The 22616-nt window shown below is 36.8% G+C and overlaps 2 long non-coding RNA genes across 2 annotated transcripts in view; one reads left to right on the plus strand and one right to left on the minus strand.

The window, feature by feature from the left end:
* The first annotated feature begins 1196 nt into the window (after positions 1-1196).
* The window catches only part of LOC136005241 (uncharacterized), a 45319-nt gene continuing 23899 nt past the window's right edge, over positions 1197-22616 (plus strand). The window contains exons 1-2 of the long non-coding RNA XR_010608729.1: positions 1197-1239; positions 19881-19946. This is a non-coding gene — a long non-coding RNA (uncharacterized LOC136005241). The remainder of the gene's footprint in view (positions 1240-19880; positions 19947-22616) is intronic.
* LOC136005242 (uncharacterized) lies at positions 10361-21357 on the minus strand. The gene is made up of 3 exons (XR_010608730.1): positions 21283-21357; positions 14103-14141; positions 10361-10420 (listed from the first exon to the last, which is right to left on the minus strand). It is a non-coding gene; the product is annotated as an uncharacterized LOC136005242 (long non-coding RNA).

Consider the following 22616-nt stretch of genomic DNA (forward strand, 5'->3'; position numbering starts at 1 on the left):
TAGCAGCCATTTTTCTCCTTCTTAGTAGCTGGTGCAGTGCTGTGGTTTTGGCTTACGACCTGGGAACAGCGTTCATAACACCGATGTTTTTAGTTGCTGCTCAGTAATGTTTACTCTGACCAAGAACTTTGTGAGTCTCATGCTCTGCCAGGGAGGAGGGGAAGCCAGGAGGAAGCAGAGACAGGACACCTGACCCAAACTAACCAAAGAGGTATTCCATAGCACAGCACATTGTACCCGGTATATAAACAGGGGGCAGGTACCCAGAAGGGTTAGATCACTGCTGCGGTTGGGCTGGGTATCGGTCAGTGGGTGGTGAGTGGTTGTATTCTCTTCCCTTGTTATTTCCTTTATCATTCTTATCATTGGTGGTAGCAGCAGTGGTTTGTGTTATACCTTAGTTACTGGACTGTTCTTATCTTAACCTGTGGGAGTTATTCTTTCAATTCTCCTTCCCATCCCTCTGGGAGTGGAGGGGAAGAAGGTGGGGGAGTGAACAAGCAGCTCAGTGGTTCTGAGTTAGATTGGACTTAAACCATGACACGTGGCTATGCTCCCTCCCAGCTTTTTGTGTCCTTCCAGCTTTCTTAATGCTGAGCATAAGAAGCTGAAAAGTCCTTGACTTGGTATAAACAGTGTTTAGCAACAACTAAAACCATCAGTATGCTATCAACATTGTCACACTAAATCCAAAACACAACACTGTATACCAGATATTAGGAAGAAAATTGACTCTATCACAGCTGAAACCAGGACACCAACTTCATTGGCAGCTTCCTGTGAGGATATGGTAAGTCCATGGTTTAATGGTTTCCACTACTATTAAATCAATACTCGTTAACACTCACAATCACTCATTCATCAAATATAAATCAATACCCTTTAACACTCATATCTTGCATTAGCTGTGTGTGTGAAATAACAAAAAGCTGATGACATATCTTTGTGATTCAGTCTTTGTGGCTGAAGACAAGATTTAGGTGATCATGCTTGAATGCTTTCCAAGAAGAGATGTCAAAAATACAGCCTTGATACTACTTGCCCCTCCTCAAAAGGGACTCATCTGCTCCTGTTGGTGCATATCTTGCTATTAGTTTGACAGCCATCCTTCATGTGTGGCAACACTCTTCACATTAGGCAGTATGTCCTGCTTATTTTCGGTCGTTTGCAACTTGTTTTCTCTTCTTTATCTTACAGATTCTATGACTGAGTTCCTATTTAGGTATTTTCTCCTGCCACGTAAGTATTGGACTAAGTATTAATTAAAATCTTCAAAAAATGCTTCCTGTTGTTTGCTCCTTTGATGAACACATTGCTTGTTTATCATGGTATTACAAAAGTCCTTATACAGTTGTTGCTTATATGGTTTTACCTTTTTTTTTCCTTTGTTGTTGTCTTGTTTTATGGCAAGAAAATACAGGTATAGGTATAGATGTTAAGTGTAGGCTTAGGTATAGGTGTAGGCCTAAGTATCGATTAGTTCTCTCAACAATTTATTGAATGCTGTAGGCCTTAGACTTCATTCCACATTCCTTTAGTAGACAGCTCTGCGTAAATAACGTGGACTGTTCTGAAATAATTTAAGGAGAACTAAAAATGGTGGAAAATTGGTGAAGTAGAAAGGAGACGCCAGCAGACCCTGACATGTTTTCTTCCCAATGTAATTTTAAAATGTTATTACCACAATCTACAAAATAATGAGATCAGGTGAAGTAAAAAGATGGGACCTTGAGCAAACTTGTGTAGTAGAAGGTGTGCACACCCATGGCAGGGGGATTGGAACTAGATGATCTTTAAGGTTCTTTCCAACCCAAACTGTTCTATCATTCTAGGAAGACTGAGGGATGGGGCGTCTTTATCTCCCTTCTATGCTGTTTGCATTTACATAAATATCAAGCTTTCCTCTGCATATCCCAACACTGGCTTATTTATGAAAATGAAAGCAGAGAGAAACTCTGCTATAGAGACTCATATGAAATGCAAAAGCCAGGATTTGAGAAAAAAACCAATATATTGTGAGACTAGTAATGAATGGAGAGTCTTACTGTTGCTCATTCAGTGACATAAAATGTCAAAGGATAATAGATCATAGCAAAATATAAATCTGCTATTTTACTTAACCACAGATCAGGGATACTTCAGTCCTGTTTTGATAAGTAAGGTCAGTCAGCTAACTTTCATGTATCACAAACATTTCAAGAACACTAGCTGAAATATATTATTTTCTTGCATAAAGCTAATTCCACGCAGCCTTATGCTCATGCATTGCCCCAGTGCAAGCATAGGCTGCCATGAAATCACCTTTGCTTACAGCCACCTGTCTCCGTTTTCATGTCAGAGATAGCATAAGCCAAAAATCATTTGGAATCAGATACATATATAAACACATACATACACATGCATACACATATACATGCATATACACATATAGACACTATATGATATCCAGCTGTACAGTAGTGGGCAGCAGCCTTTTCTGTCTTCATTTGCTTTCACTTCTGCTTTTAACTTTATGAGTTTTCTTTGCTAATGACACATTTCCTAACTGACAATGCATTTTTGCTAAGTAACAATGCATCTATTTCCATTAGCAGATGTGGAAAGCTTGAAGTTTATTTCTATTTGTTGACCTGCTGCTGCCTGGGGATCATTTCTCCAGTGCATGCATTTACTGGCATATTCCTGCTGCTGCTGGGCCTGCTGACATGGAAGTGTCTGATTACTTTTATCATGGAGAAATTGTGAAATCTATTCCAGGGTCCTCATTTGGTCCTGTCATATCTCCTCATTTTCCTTGTTTAGAAAATAAGCCTATCACTGTATAGCTGCTTCTTTTCACCACTATATTTTTCCCCTCAAAGTTGTCACTTTCAGTTTCTTTCACGAAGGAGATTCCTTCCTGAATTAATCTGATTCTGGCTCCTTAGCTCACTCTGCTTCACTGTCCTGCATCGTGGCATAACCATTCCACAAGCATAACGCTTGGCCTCACAACAGAGCTTTAAATATAGAAATAAACACACTCAACAGTGTATTCATTTTTATTCATAGTCATTGTTTTATATAACTTGATAATCTCCTTTCTGCCCAGGTCTCCAGACATCCCTTTATGGCTCTGTTTTCATCCCATTCCCTTGATAAATTCACATTACCATCCAAGTCAATATTCCTTCACAAGTTATTACTCGAAGACTCATCTACCTTTCCTTTTCTTAGGTCTGGAAGAGATGTTAAATTGCTAATTGCCTTCTTTTGTAGTATTGGAAAATATTTGTCATACATATCAATCTTTTAATCGGAAGAGAGGAAGGTGGTACAAATTTAATCTCACACCATTTTTTGATATCAAATCAAAATGATATTTAATTACTGCTTTCAGGCATCCCATTTGCTCTGAGAAAACTTCATCATGTTACTTTATTGAACTGCCTTTATGCTTACCAGGATTGTGGCCCCCAAATCATTCAGTATCATGATCCAGATTAGAATCATTTATGATTCTAGCTGCTTGCACAAATGACAAGGAGTATGCTTTCACAATGCTGGGGTACAAAGTTAACTTCTACAGTTCAACTGAAAGGGATTGTTATTTTCTTTGTTTCTTATCTTTCTCCTCTTCTTCCATAGCAAATACTTACAAGGCTTTTTGGGGGGGTCTTGTTTGGTTTAGTTTTGTTGGTTTTTATTTTTTTCTTTCCCCTTGGCTAAGGTATGATGCTGTGTAAAAGTGTACTTGTTTCTGATTTTACTTATACTTCATTGATTCTCCCAAATTACTTAGCAGAAGATGACAGGTTTTGTACCCTGTTATAAACAATGAGAAAAATAGAGTATGTAGCTGATCGGTTCCACTATCACTAGGAAGAGCTCCTCTATATACATCATCTCCATGATACAAATCAGGTCTTCAGGGCTACCACCACTGAAATGCAAAACCGTATTGGAACTCAAATGAGCAATTGCACAAAGGCTGAGCAGCCCTTGCATGACTGTTTAGGAGCCTGTGTCTTATTTTGTCGTTACATGTAGGATGTGTGCATTTTCCTGACATCTCATTTTCATTTCAGTTTTGAATTGAATCTGTCAAATAGGCAAACAAAGTGGGATTAAACATACCTGTCCCCACTATAAAATGCCAGCTGGTGTAGCAGGGTTGTCTTATTTTAAATGGGGGCCTTTCTCATAGGATCTCCATTAAACATGCTCTTGTCCCATTTGCTGAATCATGTGGCTACTTCATGGTGCCTTGGGCCTCATTGCTCAGGAGGCTAGACTATCTTTCATAAGTGTCTGTACTATTTTCACTGCCCCAATTATTAGATGGTGGTCTTTATGCTTCCATACTTTATGAACTGCTTAATCTGTTCTGTGCTCATGTAAATGTTCATTAGGGATCTGTACTGGCTGTGCAAAAGATTATTAGTTATAACTGCTTTAGGAAGCCATGTGTCAGCTCTACGAAGTGACTTGCTTAACCTTTTAATTTAACAGGAGAGAGAATGAGCAATAATTCAAGCAGGAGACTAGCTACAAGTTTATACATCCTCCTTTGCCTTCACGTATGTGGTTCTAAGTCCTGGGAGGGGAGGGTGTGTTTAGTCATACATGTTCATGAATATTTTTAAGATATATTCCAGGCATGAAGACCATGTTGTGTAGTTTTTTAAGTATGGGGTTTTGTGGCTGAGGGATTTTTTTACCATTTGTGCCCTTATTTCTGCATGGTCTTGGAATTTAAAACAGTTCCTGTCATTGGCATGCACATAGCTAACTCTATATTAAAATGAGCATGAAGGTCATGAAATAGACTGTGTGAACAGTGACTGTAACTTCACCCCTGAACTCATGAAATAGCATAACCACACTCTAAAGAAGCTCAACAATGACAAAAGATGCAGATTAAGAACAGAGAACAGCATGAAGTCCTCATTGTTTCAGGCTACTTTTTTTTCCACTTGTGTTATGTACAGCTAATAAAAAATTGCTATATTTTCTATAGTTCCATGAAGAATACTGAAACCAATGCATACAGGCAATGTGTATTCAAAAAAAGCAAACAATTGAAATGCCATTGAACTTATTTGAATATGTGAAATACAAAGATGCCACATTCTTTGGTGATATTTGTGCATTAACATTTGTCTTCTGATTTCACTATTTCTTTGATAAAAAAGAAAAATATTTTTCTCTTAAGTGGGCAGACCTTGGAATAGTTCACTGCTTTTGAGTTTTACACTCATAGATGTAGTATTCAGGCCAAGTGGATGTCACATGCAATATAAAGATTTTGGTCCTTGCGTAGCTGTTGTACTTGTCATGAAGTGTGTCCTCACTCCTCTCTAACACAGTTTCTCCATGATTAAAACAAAGGAATTGTAGTCCTGTTCTAAAGTACTTTCAAATCCACTGTAAAGGCACACTAATTTTATTATAAATATTTCATATTTGCATACTGCCACAAAGATTCTATTTTCTCCTTTTCCTTTCATTGTCACTAGCTGGTTCAGGCTGACTCCTTTATCTTTGGAAGTTACCATGGTCTTAAGAATCTTTCTAACGTTTCAGTCCATTTATGACCATTAATATTTTAAAACTGCTACAGTCTGTACATCCTAGATGGTATGTTTGTAACTCAGCTCTCTCATTACCTTCCCTGTGGTTCCATCTCTCATAAACTGATCTTTGTGATTATACTAATCAATGATACTTCTTTTTTTCCCTACTATGACTTTAAGCATCTTTTGAAAATGAAAGAGTATTGTTTAGTTACAGATGTCATAATAAGGTTCCTTATGCCCCTAATCAGGTTCCTTTTGAACCTTAATCTTTCTGGAGGGATCCTTGATTTTTCAACAAAATGGTGAAGATCTGGTAAAAAGAAGATTGATTAAAACCCTGAGTGATGTATTTAGTATTCCTTGAACCATTAACAAGTATTTCTGATGTGCAGGTTACCAGATACACACCCTCAGTTTTCTTTCTAGAAACTAGTCAATATTAATGCTTATGTTCAAACTTATTGATGCTTTCTTTTTTAATATAAATTGTTTTTAAAATCTGGCAAAATGATCAGTTCTATTAATAGATGTTTCTCTACCAAGTTTCCCTTTCTTTCCTTTCATCCCTTTGATCCTATCAAGTTCTTATTTAGCAGCTTTTTTAATGGGATTGGGGGTTAATTTAGACAATTTTATGTATTATTTCCATGCATTTCCTGTTAATTAAGGCACCTCTGTCTTGGTTTCAGCAGGATAGAGTTAATTTCTTCCTAATAGCTAGTACAGTGCTGTGTTTTGGATTCAGTATGAGAGTAATGTTGATAGCACACTGATATTTCCCTTGTTACTAAGCAGTGCTTACCTATGTCAAGCCCTTTTCTGTCTCTCATGCTCTGTGTTGAGGAAGGGCACAAGAAGATGCAAGGAAGTACAGCCAGGGCAGCTGACCCAAATGAGCCAAAGGGATATTCTGTACTGTAAAACTTCATGCTCAGTATATAAACAGGTAAAACTTGGGTGGGGATGTCAGTCATTGCTCAGGGGCAGGCTGGGTCAGCAGGTAGTGAGCAATTATACTGTGCATCATTTATCTTTCTTGGGTTTTTTTCTTTCTCTCTCTTTTTGTTATCCCCTATTAACTATCATTATAATAATTATTATTACTTATTATCTTTATTTCAACTATTAAATCATTCTTATTTTAACCCACTGGTTTTATCTTTTTCTGATTCTTCTCCCCAGGGGGTACAGGTGGTGGGACTGAGCGAGAGGCGGTGTGGTACTTAGTTGTTGGCTGGGGTTAAAACATGACAACCACTTAGGAGCCTACAAACAGAAAAGGGTATCTATGTATGTCAGTAGAATGGTGGAATATTCTTGGATAGACAATGTGACTTAACTAGAGTTTACATGTGCTTATACAGTCATACTGCAAAAGATACCTCTAGGAAGAAATTAAGCAAAAGAGAGACTATCAGTCTCTATTTAAATGTAAAGTATAATTATTAGGATGAATTTTTAGTGATCACTTTGTAAAGGCTTTTTGAGATGTTCTTTGAGTAATGGGGCTAAAATTTGGATTTATATTCCTAATTTCCATACAGAGTCTTTCATTGACTCTGAAGATCACCAACACTGAAGATAGTAGACATGATACATTACAGACCCATGTGTGGATGTTGTAGGCCCAGATTCTTTGAGGCTTTTAGCTTTTTAAAACTTCAGACAATGCTCCAAGTAGTCTAAATTACTTTCAGAAACTAAACTTTTCTCCTTGTCAGTGTTCTGTTGGTGTGTACCAGATACCTATAGTAAATGCATTTTACTACAATGCAACTCCAAGCTTAATCTCTCCAAACCTTTTTACAGTGATGTGCATGTCTCTTCTGCACAGTGCAATTTAATCATCTTAGTTCCTTATTATCTGCCTTTCTTTTTCTGTGTTATCTTGCAAGAACATGCACATATTAGAAATGTCTTGTGTTTCTGCCATTAATATATTTTTATCATGTGGGCTTTACTGTTTTACATCCAATGTTTTGTTAGTTTCATGTATTTTAGTAGTGCTACTATTAATGTTTTCTGAAGTGTTTTTCTTAAATGTGTAAATTTTATAATGCAATACTCTCATTCACCTTCTTTCATGAAACCTTTCATTAAAATTAAGAGAATCATAAGTAACTGTGTCCTTTCAGGTTTGTAGAAGATTTGGGGGGAAACTTAAGTCTCATTCACTGCTCAGCAACAAATACACTGCAAAGACAGCATGCATCTCTAACTTACCCAGGCAGATGGACATCCATGACAAAGTTCCCTCTTTTCCAAAAAGGTTTTAATTTGCTTTGACCATTCTTTGTATGGCAACAGTTTACATTTCCCTTGATTTAAGGAATTATCTTGACAATTCTTCTTGAGGAAATTGCCTTTGGTAGTGGAAAGGGGGTTTTGCTGTCCCTAAGAATTGTCTCCTGCGTCTCTAGATTTTCAGTGCTAAATTATGCCCTCACAGAGCAAAAGGCTCAACACAAACACAGATCTTGTGCTTCCAGATGGACAGTAGTGGGATATGCTGTGGAAGTGAGGGTAAAACCACTTTTTTAGAAGTAAGAAAGGCTAATGAAAAATTCTCTTAGGGTGTGCACAGTTCCCATTTTCATATCTATAAAACATGGATAATTGTTGTTAAACAAGGACGAATCACTTCTTTTTTTTTTTTTTCTTGAATGAAAAGCATTGTACAAAAGCAAGTTCATTGTCATTTCATGGCTCATCAAAAAGTAAAGAAAACATCTACTCTGTGGTTTAAAGCAGAATGTACCAATGAACACAAATGTACCAAACATACAAAGGTTATGAGGTGCTACTTTGGTCTAACATGCCTTAAAAATTTCTACTGAACCAGGGAAAGTTTTTGACTATTTTTAGGGTTATTAATAGTTTAATAACTACAGCATTTTACTTCAAATTTCAATATTTAAAACTTTTACTGCTAGGGAATTCTTTATCAATTACATTAGAGACCCATTCAGAGGGAGAACAAAGGTAAGCATAGCAATATCTGGATGAATAGACTCTTTCAAAAAACACTCACACAGCCTAAGGTTGCTAGAGAGGAAACAAAAGCTAAGATCATGTTCAGATGTCTAATTAGAAGTTACTCACTTCTGCAGTCCTGTTTGCATGTACTGTTCTAAAAAAATTTTATGCTTCTTCTCTCTGTATTTACAGACTTGGTTATCTAGGTGTTTCTTCTAAGATTAATAACCACAATTTCACAAAGGAATAAGAAATTGTCTTTTTTTGTTCCCTAACAAAAACAAACAAAAAAAAAAACCAACCCCAAAACAAACAAAAAACACCCCCCCCAAAAAAAACCACCAACAAAAAAAGAACAATTAAATCCATAAAAATGCCTGATATGAAAGAAAAATAAAAATAAATGAGTATAGCTCCAAAGTTCTGACAAAAATCCTAGGAAATATCAAATTCTCTAAAAAAAATCAGTGGTCATTCCACAGAGATCAGTGGAATTCCTTTCCAGTCCTGTGGTCACCAGCCAAGAATTAGATCAGTATGTCCTAACCCAAGATTACTTACTGAGGATGAACAGCAGCTATCTTTTCCCAGGGAAAAACTGCGCAGTACTTTTGCACTGGCCAGGGCAACAAGGAGTTTTGTAATTAATTCCCTGTTCTTCACCAACCATGAAGAAGTCTCCACCAGTGCTGCTGAAATGTGATATTCACATCTCACTTTTCAAAATGTGTCACATACAGCAGCACTTAAACTCAAGGTACATGTATGGCCTAGAAAAACTGTCTGAAATTTTTCATTTGAAATGTAAGCTGCTCTAGCTTAATAAGCCTGTCTATAGGAATAGAAAATAATATTTTAACACTCTGATTGTGTTCCTTTATTACAGAAAGGCAAATGCAACACTTGACAAGTCCTTTTTAACTGACAACTTTATCCATTAAAAGTTCTACATAACAGCTTTGCAAATCTTTCTTGGGTAATTCATTAGGAAGCATTAGCTTTCTTCAAAACTAAAGCTTTTTTTTTTTTTTTTTAGGTATAAGATTATTAAAAAAATGAAAATAATGCTTGCAGTTGCTGCTTTTGGGATTGAAAAGAGGCATCTGTGGACGTTTGGTCACACATTCCTTGAAACAGGTTTTAGATTTCTACCACAAAGTGATTATCCTATAGACAATATATTTCACACATCATACTTTTACTTGAAAGAAAAATGGGAAGAAGCAGCAGGTCTCTGCTCTGTAAAACATTGCTTCCTTTGTTTCTTTGCAAGAGTTCATGCAGTTCTGCTTGTCATTGTTGACTGATGCGTGTTTTAAGGAGACAGGGGTATTTGTAAGCATAGCTTATACCTGTTAGGAAGAATTGACCTGTAGTCCATAACTTCTGAGTTTCAGAATATTAATCTAAAACGTGTAGAATGACATCAAGAAGCTTGTTTCCATTTCATTAATGACAACATTTGTGTTCATTTGCCTTTTTCTATTTGCAGTCTTTTATGTTGTTCAGGTAGCAATTTCCAAGCACATAGCTGTTGCGCTGCTTCTTCCACAGCAAAATTTTTACCATCGTCTATTTTTCTGCTGTTTTTTCAACTGCTCCATGTATGGCAAAAATATGATGTAGCTTAAGTGACAAAGAGGTCAGACATAACATATTTCTGTCCTTCAATTTCAACTTCTGTGCCTATAAACTGGCAGACCAGATCAAGAAAATATATGGTGCAGTATACAGTGAATTCTTATCTCTTCTTCAGTTTCATGATTTTGTTAAAGTAGAATAATTGTATCCCATATACTTCATCTTTAACTGGACTCTGTGTACAGTTACTGAATAGAGGAGCTTAGCAATTTCAGCTGCATAAACATCTTCTGGCAATCCTTACCCTGCAACAGAGAAAAGTTTACAAGCATCTGCTGCTGAACAAAATGTGTCCCAGTTAATAAAATGAAAATACACTGCTGAATAAAAAATGCAATATGGTGAATAAAATGTGGCATCATATAAAATCAAGATCAACAATGCCTTTCTTTTAATCTTAACTGAGAAATCAGTCTTTAGCTTTGGACACTTCAAGGTACACTGTGAGCAGATGCTGGAGCAGGGGACTGTATAAACTCAATTCACAATTCATCAGACAACTCAACTTCATTGACGTCTGTGTGGTTTCAGCATTGCTGTAATGCCTGACCTCTCTCAGTCAGTAATGCTGGAAAGACTTTATTGTATCTTAGAAGACTGTTGTCACCCCAAGTTGGTATGTAGTTAATGCTTTAGACAGCTTTCTGGATAGGCTGGACAAATGGATATGGATCTACTCAGGTCTGAACACAGTTAAGCTGACAAAAGTCACGTTCCTGATGTTACTGCTAGTTTTGTGTCTTCCTGTCTTTCAATGAAGGGAAGTGGTACTAATGTTCTTTCCATATGCTGGTAGCTGTGGTTAGAAAGCCTTTCATGGGAGATGAATTAAAAAAGTGCCAAAGTGGACCATGCCTAGCTGGATCCTAAACACTGTGATAGGATTAAAGTAGGATTAAAGCATTTACATGCAGGGAGTGCAGGGAGTAGCAAAGTTCTTCTTTTTTTTTTTTTTCCAAAATGTGTACATAACTCCTAAGCCAAGACATTAAGCACCCCAACTTGTATTTAGGGTTTTGGCCTTTTGGAAAATTCAGTTTGAGGATCTCCTCTTATTTCTTGGGTTTTTTTTCTTTTCCTCTAGGGAAAACAACAATCCCACTGGCACTTCCAGTTATGTGAATTTGGTATATCCAAATTAGTATTTTGAGATGAATAGTAGAAACCTGTGAGTACCTGTGGCAGCATTTCAGTGTGCCTAGCATTGTACCTTGCAGCCTGCAAACTCTGTACTCTGACGTCTCTCTTCAGCACATAAAGCCCTAGTGCCAATCCAAGTTTTCACTATCCAAGACTGAACAGCTCCAATTAATGAATTTTGCCTCATCTAGCAAGTTGGAGTCATCATCTTCCATGACAGACAATGTAGAATAATATTCAAACTATATATATTTAATAAGTACAGCAAATGAATGAAAGGAGATAATCTCAGGACAGAGACATTATGTTAAGTTATAGACTACTTAATGAGAAATCATTACTGTGCAATTAGCAGTATTTTATAAAGGCTGTCATCCTGACAAAGCAGAACAGTCTGACTCTACCACATTGCCTAATCTTCGGCTATTGGTAGATGCTTTGTTTTCTTCTTGCTGAAACTGGAGAGTCAGAGTTTGTATCTGTAGTCATTATTTCTTGCATTACTAGACTAGGAAGTCACAGGCATCAAGTGACTAATTATGTTATTATGTCAAGAAATAACAAGAGAAAATCTGTATGGGTGTCTTTTCTTTCAGTGACTAGTTTGGTAGGTAAACTAAAAGCACATTTTTTGTTCAAAGATACCACTTCTTCCATCTGAAAAACGAACTTTCATGTGCTATAACTTTGAAATAGAATTTAACTCTTCCTTGAACTGACAGTTTAGTAAGTGGAAACTTGACATATTTTTTCAGGAAGAATGCAACAACACTGTGTAAATGCGTTTTGAGGTAAAGTTTCATTTATTTTTACAAATGTATTATTTCTTGGAATACATTTCTTGCCCCCCCTCCCCCCCCCCCCCCCCCCCCCGATAGGTGAATACTTTCTATTACTGTGTGAATTACAATTCATGAGGAGGTGGAAGAACACTCTGGATGCAGAAAGACATATTCACAACTGGTGGAAGATGTTATCAGGGTCCCCTAGTCCTTGCAGCCAGCCAGGTGGCGTTTTACCCTTAGGGAAGTGCCATGCAATAAAGAACTGTTGTGATACGTGTCCAGCTCCCTGCAGAAGTGTGTCAGCCTACTCCTTGGGTGATGCCTGTAATGAAGCCTCAGACGTGTAATTTTTTTTTACTGTTGTTTTAATCTGTTAGATGATGCCAACTTGGTAGACTGCATGTTCATGCAACAAACTTAGAGCTAGGCCATCTTATAATAGTAGTCCAGCTGGAATACTTTTTTTCAAAATGCAGTTAAACAATATAGGGTATTCTAATAGATGAAGGTAAATTTTAGAAGCTTTGTGAGACAAGTGGGGAAGAATCCAGAAACATTAACTTCCTTTTCCTGACTCCTGCTTTTCACAATTCTCTGAGGAAAAAACTGCATTTTGTGAAAAACTTGCAAAAGGATTGAGGTGCAGTGCAATGTGACTCCATGGTAAAAAAGTGTATCTCCTGTCTGAATGTGGGACATTTTATACTACAAAAATATTTATTTTCCAGAAGAAATTGAATCATCTCCCTATTTGTTTAAACCTAACAATGTTTGCTCACTGGGTTGAAGGTTCTTCCCCTAAAATAGTTGGGTTCTATTGGTAACAATGAATGAAAATGTAGTCCAGCGGAATTATGGACTCAGTGACTATGGAAAATTAAGACCTGAGTTGCGTGTTACAGTTAAGGGAAAGTAGAATCTGTAAGATTTTATAGGAGTTGTTTTAATTAAATACATAATGTTTAAAAATAAATAAGTATTCATGACTCTATCTACTAACTAGGGTCTGGTCCAACCAACACTGGAGCTAGAAGATAAGAAATAGACTGAAATTCTAGGACCGTCTTTTTCATTTTGCTATTGCCAATTAGTGTTTTGTGCTTTGTTTTGGATTTTATTTTGCTTTGTTCTCCCCCAAAGCACTTTGTCAAGCCATGAACTTAGCAATCTTTTGTGTCCTTCTGTCTTTCCACTACTTTTTTTTTTTCCTTTGAATCCCAATCTAGGTATTCATGCTTCCTTATTCAACTTTCCCTGAGAGGCCTTTCCCTCAAACATGATTTAAATCAGGTAGGTATTAAAAAGCTAAGATAGTTAATGGAAGGGGGTAATATGGAACAGACATAACCAATACATAGCAGAACACCATGTTCCATAACTTGTAGTATGACAATGCTAATTTGTTTTCTGAATAACAAAACAATTTCAGAATCTCAAGTTATGGACAAGAAGATGATATGAAATTACAATAAAAGATGCAATCTAAGTACTATACTAAATATGCTGTTACTGTTTTTAGCTCATAGGTATTTCTTCATTTTTCCACCTACAAATAGACAGCTTGTTTCTTGAAGTCATTATAGTCACTTTAAAAACTTTTTACTGGACACTGAATCCAGGCAATTTTCTGTCCAATACAGACTGATAATTGTACGTGAGATGGGCTCAAGCATTTTTTTAAGCACATTCATAAAGTAACTCTTTTAAGTTATAGTTTTGTATTTGTGATGTTTTTGAGATTAATTACCGTAAGTAATACATTTCTTTTTCATATTGTGAAAGTAACCGCATGATAATGCTATCTCTTCTTTTTTATGTAAATGAGCCATACCAGCAAAAAAAAAGCATTGGTGACTGTGAGAAGAAGGTACAAGTTTGTTGTGATGGCTGTAAGGAGTTATACAAGAGACAGACTTCATTAAGCAATTCTCACAGCTCTGTGTCTGAAGGAATACTGTTATTTGACATATCTATTAATAGTCTCTGACATTTTAATACTAACCTGCTTATCCATCTTTGTACATGGTGCTTTCTTCTTCCCCTGTGTCAAAATAACAAGGAGATTAATTTCCAGTGTATAACTCACAACAATGTACTGAGACAAAGTTCAAGCAATCTTTTATAAATGCTGTGAAATGTTAATTCAGTAAGTAGAAGTGTTAGTTCTTGACATTGATTTATACCTGCTTCATGTGCTACCTGCAATTTTCTCATTAAAAAGTGAGCCTTACTGGTTCTCTTCAACTTCTGGTTTGCTATTCTGTTCAAGTTGGTTTTCTATGAATACGTCAAACTGGGATTTCAAATAGCTAACTAATTTTGGTTTGGATTGGGAAAAGCAGATTGGGGGTGGAGTAATAAAAAAAAAAAAAAAACAAATAATTTTACCTGGTCACAGTTTTAACCTATTTTTCTGTATTTCATCTTTTTTTTGCCTGTCGTGACTTTCTCCAGAGGAGATGAACAGTAGCTGAGGATGTAAATTTGGGCCACCCAAACACAAAAAGTTGGCATTTTTTTGATAGTTTCTAAATTTGCTCATTGCACAGGGGTTGGCTTAGGTGATCTTTGAAGGTCTCTTCCAACACAAAATATTCTATGATTCTGTAATTATGGTCTTCCAAACACTTGCTGTCTCTGTCACACTTATTTTTTTAGTGATTCTGCATATCTTCCACATGCTTTTTGTTAACTGCTGCTTTTCAGGTTAAAGCTGACTATATTTCAGTAAAATACATATCACATACTGAAGTGTGTGTAAAACTAAAGACTGCATGCAGATCTTAGGTGTTCATACCCTGTGTCAGGGTGTTACGATACTGATCACATCTCTGATGAAACAGAGTGTAGGTTCTCCACAATGAGTTGCTAAGAGATACTGCCATCTGTGAAAAGCGGATTCTTCTGAAAACTTAATGTATCCAAACTGTTGGAAGTCATCTTTAAAAATAAACTTGAACTCAAGTTATAAGACAACTATAGGAAAGGTCTTTACTTCCAAAGAGGCTTGTACTAGTACCAAAACCTGAGGTTAAGTTTTTTGAAGCACAGAGCAACTTCCAAGATATAAAACTCAGTTTTACCTGGATAATAAAAGAAGAGGTAAGTAAAGGGAAGAAGTAGATAGATTTTTGTCCAGAATTCATCCAGGCAGGAGTATATTATTGAACACATAGAACATAACCAGCTGACTATTGGTTAATAAATTTTATGCTTCCTTTGTATCTTCCCACTATTTAATATTAAAAAAAAAAAAAAAATCTAAAATCTACCATGCATGAATTTACCAAGTAATTCAGAGCCTTTTGTCCATAGGGCTTTAATTGTTGAGACTGAGTCTATTATATATCTGTAGCTCTGCAAATGTAGTGTACTGAAGAAACTCCTTATTTTGATCCTTCTATTCCAATAAATGGAGTATCAGAAAGAAACACTTCCCCTGCAGTAAAATTATAAAGTTGTGGGGAGTTACATGAGAATCAGAATTGCATTAAAGGGACTTCTAGTCTTCAGAGCCATAAAACTAATAAACAGTGAGGATTTGAGGAATGAGTATGAGAAGAGTTATGAATGTGGTAAACATAGTTAATGGAGTGCACTGCATAAAAATCAGCTTCTGCATAAGAAGCAATACAGTGTATCAGTGCTGTGATTTAAATTTTTTAGACTTGTTTCCCTTATGAAAGCTTTCTCTATTCATTATGAAAAATTAAGAAGATTTTCTAGAAAAATAGAAAGGGAAGAGCTGATCTAAGTGGGAAAATGTGTTGAGATCTACTAAGTGCTTCTAGTCACTAGATTTTATTTTGATGTTCAAAAAGCCTTACTCATGCGGAGTTTAGTTCTTGGATGATAACAAGTCTGTCTGGGAAAGAAGGTAAACTAATTAGTTTTTCTTCTAGGTTTCTGCACAAACATTTTCCATAAAAATGAGAAAAAAATAATCTTCTCTCATCAAGAATCTGTGGATTTATCTTTCCTTTATGAGGATATGATACTATGAATTAAGTAAGCAATTTCACAATGTCACTTTAATTTGGAAGACAGTCTAGTATTTGGAAGACAGTATAGTAGGGGGAAAAAAGTGATTATTTTGGTAGCAGAATACCCCTGTCTCCTTTTGTGTTTGTTTTTTTTTTTTTTTTGTCTGTATTCTTCTGCTCCACGGCAGACATGGATTAAAACCGTTCTTCTTTTCAGATTTTGTGTATATTCAGAATTTCTAAAATTTCTCTCCTGTGACATTTTTTCTGTACAGTAGAAGTATGTTATACTGGTTTCTTTTTTCTTCCAGATTTCAACTTTTTTTCACTTTTGTTTAAACACTTTAAATCAGATTTCACAAAATTTTCTTGCAACCTGTTTTCTGCTCCTAGGATTTTATTTGACTGTGAAATAAGTAACTTTTTTGTTTGATTGTTTGTATGTCTTTCAGATGAAACTTTCCTCTGTGCTGGGCAGGTGAGATGCCCTTGCAGGAAAACATACTTGTAAATCTCTTTGATTTGCACAGGGCTATGTCACTGCCCTCACCTCTTCATGTCAGATGTTTCAACACTTTTTCCTCTGACATCTGTGATACTAGTATTCCTTAAACTAATGCTGGGCATAGTGGGCATACAATACCAAAATTCCCATGTTCTGGGAAATAACCATCTCATCTTCTGGGAAATAACCTCTCATTCTGAACTCATGTCTTCCTGGATTTTTCTATACTTATGGAAAGAGAGCTCCTGCCTGTGTGTTAGGTAACTTAGCCTAAAGTCATGACTAGTAGAAGCTGAAGAAATAGATTTAGTATTTGTGATCAGTCTTCCTGGAGTATAACTATCCTGGACATATTACTGGCTTTAAAAAGTTAAATTTTTGTAATTTTGCCATTTATGCATGGAAGTTGCCAGTTGCAAGTCCAGAACATCACTAAAATGGCAGTATTAGAAGAGCACTGGCACTGATTTGAAAATGCTCTGTGTAGCTGCCGGCTAACAGCAATTATTTCACATTGCTCTGCTTTCTGTAATGGTAGCACAGTTGTATGATCTGTTCATCTTGTATTAAGTTGTTAGTCCATTCAGATTTAGAGAGTTGTTTTAATTTGTTAGCTGTGTTTTAATCACTATGTGGCTGTCCGTTACACTCATCAGCACTTTGCAATCTTTGACTGCAAATCCACAAATGAGGAGGTTTCACTCTGTGGGGCCAGAGATCCAAATTATTTCTGCTTTTCTTGAGAAAAGGGTCAATCCATTGAAGCGTCAGAGGAAATCAGCTACCTCAAGGCACTGGCTGTAGACAAATTTATCTCCCTTTACAGCTGGACCATCTTTGTCTCTCAAATGTTCCTTTGAGAATAGTATGAGAGTAGCAGTATCTGTTGTGCACCAGGGTTGGCTTCTCAGTGAAGGTCTGCCATCTGTGGACCCTGTTTCAGGTTGTACTAGTGTTACGCTAAAATCTCCCTTTGTACATTCCTTAGTTTTGATTGAATACTTCAGTAAACTTTGTTCATGTGATGTTTGGTCCTGCACAAATCATATTAAACCTTAAATTTTGATACACTTTTTTAAAACTTTATGAGATGCTGATAAAATAGTTTCTTGTCTGAAAGTTCTGCTGGGCTAGAAGGGTAAGGTATTATTCTCAGTGTAGCTTTCAATGTTTACTTTTGCAATAATTTCTTGAGTTTTACTATTTTACTAAAGTGTTTTTTGCATCAGACCAGATCCCATTTAAGACTGAATCAGTTTTCAAAGGAACTAAAACTCAGGTTGTTTCCTTGCTTTGGGAGCCATCCTCCCAGCTTTCTCCTGACACCACGTCAGTCTTCTGACACCTGCTCAGCTTGGCTCATGTCATTGTCAAATTTTTACATAGAAAACTTTAGAAAAGTTTCCACTACAAGTATATCTGAAAAAATGTACATTGGAAAATTGAATTATGTCTAAGCATGGTGAGACTAGCCTGTACATTTTCCTCCTTTTATCTCAGGAGATAAATAATAAAAAAAAAAAACCCCAAAATATGAACCATTTATCTCCTTTTTCCCCCCCCCCAAATGATACATGAAGAAATAATATATTGTTGAAATACTTCCTAATATGGGATAGAATTATTAAAGTGTTTGTGTTCACTAGAGAAATAAGCTCATTTTACTGTTGGAATAAAAGCACGTGGATGCCTTTAGCATATTTCAGCCAGCTCATGTTGGCGTGATCCCTCTATACAAAACCTGTTTGACTAAGGACCTACTTTTCACTCCTGCTGAGAGATAGCTGATTGCAGCCTGCTGAAATACATGCTCAGTATACTACCATAGTATCAGAACCAGCACATGCTATAGCAGCAGATGGTCCAGACATGATCTGAAATATCATCACAACCTTTCTTGCTGACCTAATATGTAAGCCCATAATTTCAAATCCTTACTTGCTCACTCTTTTGGCTGCTTAAGTGTTCTTTTTCTTTCTGTTGCTTTAGCAATGAGAAAAATCAATAAATATTTTTGCCACCTTAGTGTATCTACCATAGTTAGTTTTAATGGCATACACTACATTTCATTTTACAACTCTTTGGCTGTTTGGCATTTTATATTTGGCCATTTAAATGCTATTAAAAATCTATTTATTGAGAAAGCAAAAATAAATAAAGCTTTCAGTCTGACAAAAGGTACTTGAATCTCTACAGCTACAAAATGTTGCACCCCTGATTGCTGTACCTGGGTCCATCAGGAAGCAGATAGAAGAATTTCTTCCTACTGAAATTCTGGAGATGTGCTCACTTCTTCAGTTTTCCATGAATTTTCTTTGTGACCCTGGGTAATACTTTTGTGCTATAGGAACAGTGCTGACCTTTTGCTGAGCTCACCAGTGCTGTATCATTTTAAAGTACAGATAGACAAAGGGCTAAAATCACCAATATCAAAAATGCACAAAAAAAAAGGTAACTTGAAGGAAAGTGAATAATAAGAATGGAAATTTTGCTACTGCTTGTATTTCAAGGTTATGCCCTCATGCTGTCAGTGGGACTATCAAATGAAAAAAAAAATCCATTAAATTCATGAAGTTTCAGCTTGCTGATAGCCACAGCCAAAACATGGAACTTATTATATTAAAACATCTTAAAATCTGACACTGATGAGATGCTATATATAAATTTGTTTGACAGATTTGTAGCCAGGTTAAGATAGCTGTAAAAGTAAGAACCTGAATATGTTTTACCCATTTGAGTGAAATCTGAGCAGTGACATGATTGTGTTCTGTGTAACATGTTCCAAGTAAAACAGCTCGGGATCTGGACTAGGAAAACTTGTTGTTAAGTAGTACAGAGATGAGGAAACATTGGTTACTATCATTAGAAGAACTGAGACAGAATCACAGAAGGGTTTGGGTTGGAAGGGTCATTTAAAGATCATCTAGTTCCACCCCCTTGACATAGGCAGGGACATCTTCCACTAGACTAGGTTGTTTAAAGCTCCATTCGGCCTGATGTTGAACACTTCCAGGGATGGGGCATCCACAATATCTGCCACTTAATATTGCCTTAGAAATTCTGTTAATAGATTAATGCCTGAAATTCTGGTCTACTAGATTCAACACTGGAGTTTGTAGCACCTTAACAGAAGCAAGATGGGATTTGTTTTAGAAGGAAGTCACTGAACCCCTCTGAACAAAAGTTATCAAAGAGGATAACTTGGAGTCTTGTGCAGCTAGTGTGGCACTTTCTTTGTTAAGTTGACCATATTTTCTTTTCTTTCTCCCTGATGTTCCATAAACACTTCAAGAGAGGTGCATTATCACCATGATGAGCAGAGGCCTCTTTGGATTTGTCTGCTGGTTGGAAGAGTTCTGTGAGCAATTCCTTGTCATCAGAGGAATTAAAGAAGATAGTGGTATTTTTCTGTGAAACTTTGATTACTTAGTACTTTTTAATATAATAATCTTTCAAATTCCAAAACATTTTCAGTCTTTCTGGTGTTCTGGAAAGTGTGTGGTGATGTAGGCTATCTGCAGTTAGTGTATTCTTGCTGGTGAACCGTTCTTCATGCTATTGTGGCTCTGTGATGGCTTATGAGAGTGTGTTAGGAGGGCAGTTTTGATGACATAAAGTCAAAACTCCTATTTTCCATCCCTGCCTGGGACTTTTAGTATTTCCTGCTTTTGAGGTAAGTAATTTCTCTTCAAGTCTATTTACAGTGACTGTCTGGTTATTCTTCTGAAACAGCAAGAAAATAAATAGTCTGGAGAAAGTGAGTATGCAACAAATGTTTGAATATAGTTTCTTGCAAGACAGTTAATGTTCTGCAGGACTCACTGATTTATTTGAGTTACTCTGCTGGTAAGATATCTGTCTCCTATCTGTCTGTAAGATATCTGTCTCCTATTCTTTACTTCACCAGTCTGTACAATGGCAGATTGTTTTCAGGTGCTCACACTCATGTTTAAAGGTAATAGGTCCTGAGAAATTAGCACTGCAAACTGTTTATTGTGCTGTTCCCAAATCCTCCAAAACATGCACGCTGCAGCACTCTTTCTGTTGTGAAAAAGAAGGCCTGTTGAGCTGATAGGCTTTTGAAAACCTCCTGCCTAAATCTGTAATAATATTATCACACACGATGAAATTACGATGAAATATTCACATATTCAAGGCTTTTTGAGGCTGAAAAATCTGTTGTCTGTATTAACTACTGTCACATTAGAAAAACATTAGAAACTTCGTTAATGGCAAACTGAAAGGAAAGAGTGGCAGGAGTACAGGTGGCAAGACATCTGTTTTGATGGGTAAGGCTGTATTCACTGCTTTAAGACAAGAATCCACTTAATCATCAAAAAATTAGCTAAATGAAAGAGCCACTCAGCTCTGAGCCATATCTCAGTGTGTCTTGATAAGAAAATCTTCTAAGCATGTGTCGTGGTTTAAACCCAACCACAAACCTCGTCCACTCACTCCCCCCCTTCTTGCCCTCCCCCTGCTTCTGGAGGGACGGAGAGGAGAATCGAAAAAAAATGCAACTCCCACGGGTTGAGATAAGAACAGCCCAGTAACTAAGGTATAACACAAATCACTGCTGCTGCCACCAATAATAATAGTGCTAAAGGAAATTAAAAAAAGGAAAGAATACAACACCTCAACACCAGCCAACCAATAACTCGCCCCACTCCCCCCAGCCAAGCACTAACCGATACCTCCTCCAACCGTGCAGTCCCAACCCTTCTGGGTAACTCCCAGTTACATCCTGGGCATGACGTGCTGTGGTATGGAATACCTCTTTGGCTAGCTTGGGTCAGGTGTCCTGTCTCTGCTTCCTCCCAGCCTCCCCTCCTCCCTGGCAGAGCATGAGGCTCAGAAAGTCCTTGGCCAGACCAAACATTCGAGCAGCAACTGAAAACATGGGCGTTATCAGCACTGTTCCCAGGCCAAAAGATCAAAACACAGCACTGTACTAGCTCCTAAGAAGGAGAAAAATGACTGCTGCTGCTCAAACCAGGACAGCATGAACAACAACATAACTAATTATATGCCCAAAGTTTTAATTGTTGAATAATAGGTTGAAATAAAATAGAAAGTCAAATGAAAGACTCAGGAAAAAAAACAAACAAATCCCAACCAAAAAAACCCCACCATTCCCAAACAGCTGCATGCTTTCACCAGATTTTATGGTCTCTATGTATATACTAACTATACTAACTTCATTCTTGCAGAATATTAATTGCACTGCCTTATGTGAGACTGACCACAGGGTCTCATATCTGAGGTGAGCATTGACTAAAATCAGCTCCACAGAAATACACTTCTGTGCAAGTGTAGCAGAAATACATATTCCCTGCTCTGAGAATGCCTAGCAACAGCGGCTGTATAGGTTTATCAGCACTGTTTCTTGGATTAGTCCCAGGAAGGAACTGTGTAACAGGCACGATAGGATTGCTTCCATCTCCTATCATTGCTCTCATTAGGGGATGGTGAGAGCTTTTAAGCAAAAAAACACTGTTAAAGAGTTTTTGATAATATTCCCCAAACTATCCCAGTGGTTTTGATTTTCCAACCAATTTAGATTCAGTGTATAACTTTAAGTAAGTAGTCTAAAAAAATGGCAAATCTCTGATTGAGAGTCAGACTGCCTGAAGTTTCTGCTGCCTTTCACACAGTATTTGCAAAAAAATTTTTTGACTTTTCTGTAAAAACATTCTTTTTTTTTTTTGTATGCCTACTCTGAACCTGACTCTCCCTTTGCTTTATTTTGACTTGAGATCAAGCAGTTATATTTTGCTGGACAGGAAAGTAAGAATCAGCTGCAATTACAAGCTACAGGTGTGAACAATTCTTCCCTTTACTGCAGCCACTCAGCTGTAGTTAGAAATTAAAGGCAAGGAAGTGGTGCTGTAGGAAATGTGAATGTTTAGTGATGACCCAGGAATCTTCTACAATACCCTACCAAATCATGGTCCATGTTGCCATAAACTCTGTATCTGATGTTATTAAGAGAGTAGAGATGAGGTGACTAGAACAAATAGCCAAAAGG

This window comes from Lathamus discolor, chromosome Z (genome assembly GCF_037157495.1).
Source record: "Lathamus discolor isolate bLatDis1 chromosome Z, bLatDis1.hap1, whole genome shotgun sequence".
Taxonomy (NCBI): domain Eukaryota; kingdom Metazoa; phylum Chordata; class Aves; order Psittaciformes; family Psittacidae; genus Lathamus; species Lathamus discolor.